The sequence below is a fragment of the Rhea pennata genome, chromosome 13, assembly GCF_028389875.1.
Source record: "Rhea pennata isolate bPtePen1 chromosome 13, bPtePen1.pri, whole genome shotgun sequence".
NCBI classification, from domain to species: domain Eukaryota; kingdom Metazoa; phylum Chordata; class Aves; order Rheiformes; family Rheidae; genus Rhea; species Rhea pennata.
Genome location: NC_084675.1, coordinates 23,858,673 through 23,866,666, shown reverse-complemented (window position 1 = coordinate 23,866,666; position 7,994 = coordinate 23,858,673).

Sequence of the window (7,994 nt, the reverse complement as noted above, 5' to 3'; positions counted from 1 at the left end):
TGGAGGAGTGAGTACTTTGCACTTCTGGAAGGGAAGATTCCTGAAAATATCCAGGCTGGGGGCCGATTTTCAGAAAAATACTCTTCCAAGAGATGCTGCACTAATCTTCCATCTCTTTAAGGTTTTTTTCTAGCTGTAATTGACCTAATTTATCTCATTTACAGTGGCTTCTAAATGAAAAAAAAAATCTAAATGGAACAGGCTACATTATACCTGACAGTAACATCTATACAGTAGCTTCCAGTCTCACTTGTCCTTACGGAAGTCTCCTGCCGTACTCAGACTGCGACCTCCCACTGGACTGACAACTGCAAGTGAAGGCTCCTCACTGTATGCAATGGAGTGAACCTCCTCCGCCTTCCCCCAAACCAAAAAACTAAGTCTGTACTCTGTCTAAAAACTTGCTTTGATCACCCTCACCAATAAAAAACATGTGAAAACACACTTCAGACTCTTTGTACCACAGGAAGTTTGCAAGAAAGTAAACAAGAGTTTGTTTTGTCCATTCTTATTATTAGTTGAAACTTCAAATTAGTTTATACTACTTTAGTACTCTCAGATTAATAATAGATACTCAAAAAATAAGTGCAGAAATCTTTGTCTGTGGGACACGCACGGTAGGAGGTCTCGGTTCCAGCAGTGCCCTGGGTTCTCTCCCAGCGGTCGCTGCCATGGCCTCCTGTACGGGCTGGAAGTGGACCACCGCGGGCCCCTCTCGCTGCCTCGCACCTCACCCCGGCTTTTCTTGCCCAGGTCTTAACTTTTGTGTTCACTCAAAATTCTGAACTTCATGCAGAGAAACAAATAAAAACCTTAGGAAGGAGCAGGGCCTACACACCTCAGCTGCCAGCACCGAGTGGGTTTTGAGGCTGATTGTTCCAAAATGGCTCATACACCTGCAACCAAGCAGAAATGGGGTTTGACCACCCCCTTCCACACAGCCTGACTCCCAAGTTTAAAGGGAATGTGTTTCATTTGGGATAATGGAGAATATGGCAAGTTTTTTTTTTTTTTTTTTTTTTAACTCCTGAAGTTCTGTCTAGATTCATATTTGACTAAGTTACATGTGACACAAATACGGTATTTTCAGGCCAGGGCCTAGTATGTATTTGTCCGTATCACAGAAAAATTATAGCAGTTTCCACAAAACATTAACAAGTCTCCCCAGCTTTCACTCCCTTGCAGGCGAGCACGAGTCTCCCACTGCAGTGCCAGACAGGGCCAGTGTCCTGCAGAGGCCAACCACGGCAAGCACAGCGGCGTGGAGGGAGCACCGAGACAGCGAACGGCAGCGAGCGCGCTGTCGGACGTCAGGGCTGAAATGTGCTAGCAGATTTCTCGGGGGGAACGTGTGCAATAGTAGAGCTCAGGGTGGACGAGAGATCAGATCACCGGCAGAGCCCGACGCTTGCTCCAGATGCTGCGCAGTGTTCAGCATTACAGCCAGGCTCTCGCTTTGCCTAGGAGTCAATCAACCGAAATTGAAGTTTCTAAGCATAGCATGAAACTTTATCATTTGTTTCCCAGGTTCTTCAAAGGCAGCACAGGACACAGGTATGTGACTGGAGTTTTCTAAATGGGCCATGGTACTTTGTATTTTTAGCCAAACTTTGATTGTTCACATAAGTATATCTCTTTCTCACCTTTTATTCAAATATTTGCTCTGAAACAGAAAAGCAGTTCAGCCTACGAATTCCCTCTGCTTCTGATACGCTGTAATCTATGTACTGTGCAGACACGAAAGGCACAGCAACTAGGCAGCTCCAATGCACTCAGGAACTGAGATGAGAATTGCAGTGCAGAAATTCACACAACTGCACCCTTAGAGCAAAGCACTCTGGTATTCTGTGACTACATGGCTGTAGAACTTGCATTTTGCTCTACCGTTCTTTAGAAATTTCAGCTTGATTAAAAATAACAACACCTTTTTTCTAGTCTTCATATTGATGTAGATAACCTTGATAATACGAATGGTGCCTAAACCAATGTCTGCTGGACTCTGTAGAGGCCCTGAAAGAGGAGCACTAAGAACGGGTTGTGCCTCTCACTGCAAGTCCCACAATGGTCTCTGACCATGGAAGTTGCCATTTTCTCACCAGTTCTCCTTCAAAAATATCTAAGAGGAAGCTCAGACAATGTGAAGGGGATAAAGACCACTTCCTACCTCTTCTAGTAAAGATGCTCAACAAAGATTTTCCACATTCAATTAAAAGGGGCAATTTTATTTCTATCTTTGGAGACACATTAAAGGTAAGTCCAAAAAAGTCTTAAATGAATGCAAAAGGACTAACTCATTTGTAAAATTCTTATTTCTGAAGCAAAGAGCTATTTGTAAGCACTTATATTCACTTTCAATTGTCAAGATAATGTCAAGACCAGCATGTTTAGCAGGTGTAAGAGAATAAAGGAGAAACATCAGCATGTTTGGTTTTAGGCTCCTCAGTATTTTATGCGGTCACTCACAGGACCATGTGAACAGTCCCAGAAAAGAATATTTTTAAAGTGTCTGAATCTTCTTACAAGGAAAACACACAGAAGCCCCATCCTTACAGGAATTATTTGACAAGTTAAGGTTCCTCTGGATACTTCTTCATATTGGAAACATAGAGTATTAGCTACAAAAAAATCTGTTCTTACATTTACAATGATGCAGCAGACACACACCTGCACTACTGCACATCCGTATTATGGCTTTTGTATCACTGAACCAGCTGCAACTGGATCAAAATCCAGCAGTTTCTTCTCCTGCTGACAGCCTAACAGCCCTGCATTTCGCTCCCTCTGCTGGCTCCATTTTATATGTCATATCGAGGTTTTCAAGGCCTTAAATTTGTTAAAGACTGGTATCTAAAGGTTCATCTCCATCTTCATAATGCTGAGTCTGCTCAGCTCATCCCTCTTGAGAAACACTAGCACTCCAAGGGGACACAGTCCTCTTGGCTCTTGTCCCAGGCCCTGGAATTCCCTTCCAGGTTCAAGACCACAGAGTGACCTCCGACATCCCCAGATTCAAGTCTAAGTGGAAAGCACACTTATCTTTAGTGTGGTTTCCTCACGTGAGGACTCTCCACCTGCCAGTGTTCTCAGCTCCAGAGGAGAGCAGATCTTGCTTCAACAGCTGTGTGACTCGCAATGATGCTTGTGTACGTGTGTCATCTCAGTGACATGTGAGTGTCCTGACAAGCCATACGACTGTTGCCGAAGTTTGTCTGCTTTACGAGTATTTGAGAGAAAGCAACAATCTACTAAAATATCTGGCAGAGACACAGCTCTACAGTGTGCTCTAAGAGCTTTATCCCATTTCCACTTGGTTTAGACCACTCCTGATATCACAACTTTCATTTCAGTGAGAAGATACACCTACTGTCTCTCCTAGGAACATTTAAGCAGTATTTCTGCTTAATCTTTACAATGACATCTCTCCTGGTTCTCACTGTTTATTTAGTATTATTTTTACTTCTGCAGTGATGACTGAACAACAGGAAAAATACTACATTTTTGACTTGGTCAGAAGAGGCAATGGTGGAAGGCATACGCTGCCTTTGTCAGCAGCAGAACAAACATCACCACTACTAATTGCTTTAACTGCTTCTTCTAGCCAACCAGCATCAGTTTCATCCTATTTGGACTAAACCTCAGCCAAGCGAAGACAGTTCTAGTGGACATGTAACGGAGACATGTGCCACAGCCTTACTGAGGACACTGTCCTCTAACAGTCTTAGTATGTTCCCCACTAATGACACGTTGACTGGAAAGGGAGAACCTGCAGTATCTAATAGCACAAAAATTAGTATTCACTCATTCTCATCTCACAAGGAACAGACTCCTCATCCTGCCATCATCTGGAAACCCACTGACACCATCTGCTTGGCAATAATGCCAGGGCTGTTGATGGATTAAAAACATTCAAAATGGATAATCAGTCTTTCAGGCACTCGAGAAATTTTGATCCTGGCCTCTTGTATTGTAACAGTATTTGCTCTTTCTCTGTACAGTTCCCGTTCTTCCCTGGCACGATACTATGCTGCATATTCCAAAGCCAAAACAAATGCTACTTTCTGCACTGTGGTTATAAGGGAGTTAAAAGTTCAGGTTTCTAATTGCTCTCTTGAGGCCTTATTACTTGTTGATTAGGTCCTTTTGGGAATGGCATCAAACCTATAATAATAAACACTCGTTTCACGGGGAAGTTTGTAACAGCCTTAGCAGCCCTGCAGGCCTTATGCCTCTGTGAACTGGCACAGGTACATGAGAGCCAGAAAAAGTGGTTTGCCTGCTTTAAACTCGGTAACTTCTCTGAGAGAAGGTTTCAGGACTATGGACCTTTAAACAATTTGATTAAGAACTACACATTTCAGGTTCAGCAAAGGCTGTTAGTTTTGCTTCTGTTTCTTTCCTCTTTCCAAAGCTAAAAATAGAAGCTCTGAAGCGAGGTTCTAATTAAGTGTTTTTATTGTTGAGCGTGTACGTGTAAAACATGTGAAGGCACCCTCAACAGCGGTCCTTACACACTGCTGCACCTCCTCTGCAACTGGCAACTCGCAAAGCTTCAGAGAACTTTTGTAGGCAAAACCAGCCTCGTTTGGGACGGGCTGCTCGACGGAGCTGACACTCCCGTCTGCTCAGCAGCAACCCGGGAGTGCTGCTTCCCTGCTGCTCTCGGTGACACGTCCGCACAGAAGCCCAGCTGACGGTCAGCACTCGTCTCTCAAAGAGGGTAATAACCCCTTACCACTGCACGGGCGGTCTGCACCGGAGCCTGCGGGGCGCTCCGACCCGACGCCAGGGCGCGAGCACCCCAGAGATGCTGCTGCCACGTGGCTACCACCGCCCGGGACTGGGACACATCCCTGCCAGCCGTGTCCTTCTATCAGGATTCTCTAAAAAAACGCCTGCTGCTCTCCTGAACACTGGCAACTTTTCAGGGCAGTAGCAAATAAGGAAAAGCGTGACTGCCAACAAACCTCCGCTGGCAGCCTGTTTCGCAGAGATCCCTCCTCCGACATGCAGAGTGCTTGATCTCCTTGCTGCGCTACGGTATCTGCCCAGGACAGATGGTCAGCAGTTGCGATGCTGAGGACTGTGCTTTATGCTTTAGTAAAATAATCTAGTTCATCTGGATGCTGCACATTCACTAGCATCGACATAATTTCTCAGGTATCTCCGCTCACGCGGCGACTGGGGAGCAGTCGGGGAGTGCTGCCGCTCGGCCCCACCGCCCTACGGCGAAGACGACCGGCACGACTGTTAGGAGGTGTCAACTGACTACCTGATCATCCTACCCCTTCCTAACCTGCACTCAGAAATGCCCAGTGCCCCAACCAAGAGCAGAATAGTTTGAAGCATAATTTTCAGTTCAGTGTCTTTTGAAAGCATTTCAATAGCATCACTTTTACAGCTGAATTTCAGGGAGGAGGAGAGAAATAACATGGTCTCCTCTAATCGCAAGCAGGAGAGAAGCTGCTCTTGAAGCTCTGATCTCTGCGAGTCTCTCACAACTGGGGCACTGGGTCTCCTTGAAATCCGTCTGTAATGAATTAGCCTGAAGTAAAAGTAGGTGTTTATCTCAAGTCATTGCCTCAAATAGCTGGATACCTGTTGGAAGAAGGGGCTGATCGATGCAAACTAAAGCAGCCATGCGTGAGCTGTTACACAGTGGTTAATATTGATCAGAGCTAAAGGCTGCCGATAGGAACGTGGAGCGAACTGACAGGCAGAGAAGAGGGAAGGAGGAAACGGCCTTCGCCGGTGGCAGCCGTACAGAGGAAAGCCGATAAAAAGTCAATTCCACTTAAGTGAATGGCTGCTAACTAAATATTTTTGGGGCCAGAACCTTCCCAGATAGCAGCTGGAGCATCTCTGTTCCGGAACTGAGACATCAAGCGTGCGCCGGGCATCGACAGGGGAGATAACGAAGATGCTTGTGACGGGCAGTGGAGAGCCCGCGCGCGGCCCCGGAGCGGCCTGCCGTGCCGAGCGGCGCCTGCGGCACCGCGGGCACCTCCTCCCGCCGGGCAGGGCGACGGAGCCCAGGGTAGACATGTCCCTGCTTAACACCTGCTGCACGGAGAGGAAGCTACGACCTCACTTCAGTTCCTCTCACTGAGATCACTGTACAAAGCCTGGCAGAGAGGTGCTTGCTCGACCCAAAGCAGCAGCACAGGCTGACCAGTCCCAGCTTCTGCTGACTGGAGACTCCTCATGCAACAGTGTGAGACCAATGACTACCAAAGCCTCTTCCAAAGTATAAAATGCACAGTAAGTTTTAACAGTTACAGCCGACCAAAACTAATTTCAGAAGCTGGCTAGCTGCTCTGTGGGCTAGTTTCTGTGGTAGTACTATTTCTACCTGAAACTCCTGTATAACACTTCTGTGTTCACGTTCCCGTTTCCCAGTCCAGCGCTGTTTCTGGTCCAGGAAGGTCTGTAGAATTCAAAATTGCAAACAATCATTTTCTAAATGATGCACATCGCTACGGACACCTGCCACATGAATGAGGTGCAGAAACATGACGGCATTGGCTAGAGCAAGGAAAGACTGAGGAACTCTCCTGACAGCCGTCTGCTTCCTTCCTGGGCAAACCGGGGCAGGGCAGTTATTAGCTGCCCTCCTCTTTGGATTGCTAGGATTAGTTCTGCTTTGTGGCCGGTTCCATTGTATGGCCATATGTTGTAGGAGAACACAACGCAATCAAAATCTACTGATTTGTTTTCTCCTGGACCCAATACTCAATATTTAGACGATGTTCCAGAGCAGGTTCCAGTGGACTGCATCAATGCTTAAGGCACCTAACGTAAAGTGATTCCTCAACAGTTTGATTAATAGTGTCATAGTCATAGCTTCAGTTCAGGTTCAACCTTTTTAATGTTTTATTATTTTACAAAGTAATAAATCAGGACAGTAGGAAAAGACAGCTGTAGGAGCATGCCTGTCTATCCAGCTACTCCTGAAGACAACGGGTCACAGAACAACTGGGAGTAGCTCCCAGGGCTAAGGCAACTGGTACTAGGAAATCTACCCAAGAGGAGCTTGTAACAGAGCAGGCCGAGGAAGGAAAAGGAGGCTGGAAGCCAGTTAGTGAAAGGCTTGGAAGCACTGGAAGGCTTGATCAGGGCAAGAGGGGGTCTGGGCTGCCAAGGTGGTAACGGGGATGCAACGAGCCCAGGCACAGCGCTCATCCTGCCCAGCTCTCCGGAGTGCACTCACACGGGGATGCTGCCTTTCCTCATTTGGCAGAGTTCCCTCGTACCCTTTCAGCGCTACTGGTGGCTGCATCAAGCTTACCATGTATTGCCTTGCTGAGCTCAATCTTACAACGATGGAACGCAGTTACAGTACTATTGTGGTAGACTACTACAACCTAAAGAAAGAAAAGCCAAGCCCTGTGGATGCAGTGCAGATTTAGAAGCAGAGAAAGCAGATGTTTTGCAGTTCAGCTTGTGGGAAGTGCTGTAGACGAGACAAAACCGAAGAAGATATGGAGATGTTTTTCTGAGACTAGAAGAGTACGAGAAATGAGTGGTCAGGTGTGGAACCTCTGATGAAGCTGGTGGAGAGGCTGTAGGACTATGATGTTAACAGGAAGGGGAAAGTCAGAACCTGGTAAACTTAAAGCTTGATTTGTTGGGAAACAGGGATGGAACAAAGAGATCTAAAGGGATAAAACGGTCAAATCAGAGACAAAGGAAGATAGCTATGACGATGCATTTTATATGGACTGGAGCATGTGAGAAGAGAAAAAGAAGCGGCTGCAGTGATCAAAGTAAGAGGTCATGGAGGCTTGGAAAAAAGGGTCTGTTGTTTGATCAGAGAATGAGCAAATCATCCAGAAATTGTAAAGGGGAAGAAATTTGTGGGGAAAGCTGGAATTCCATTAAAGACGCCATGGAAAAGTAACAAAAATCTAACTAATCCACTTTGCTTCTCTTATCAAATGATTTGTTATATGCAATACAAATTTAGGCTGAGCACATACAAATGCAAATAAATTCAT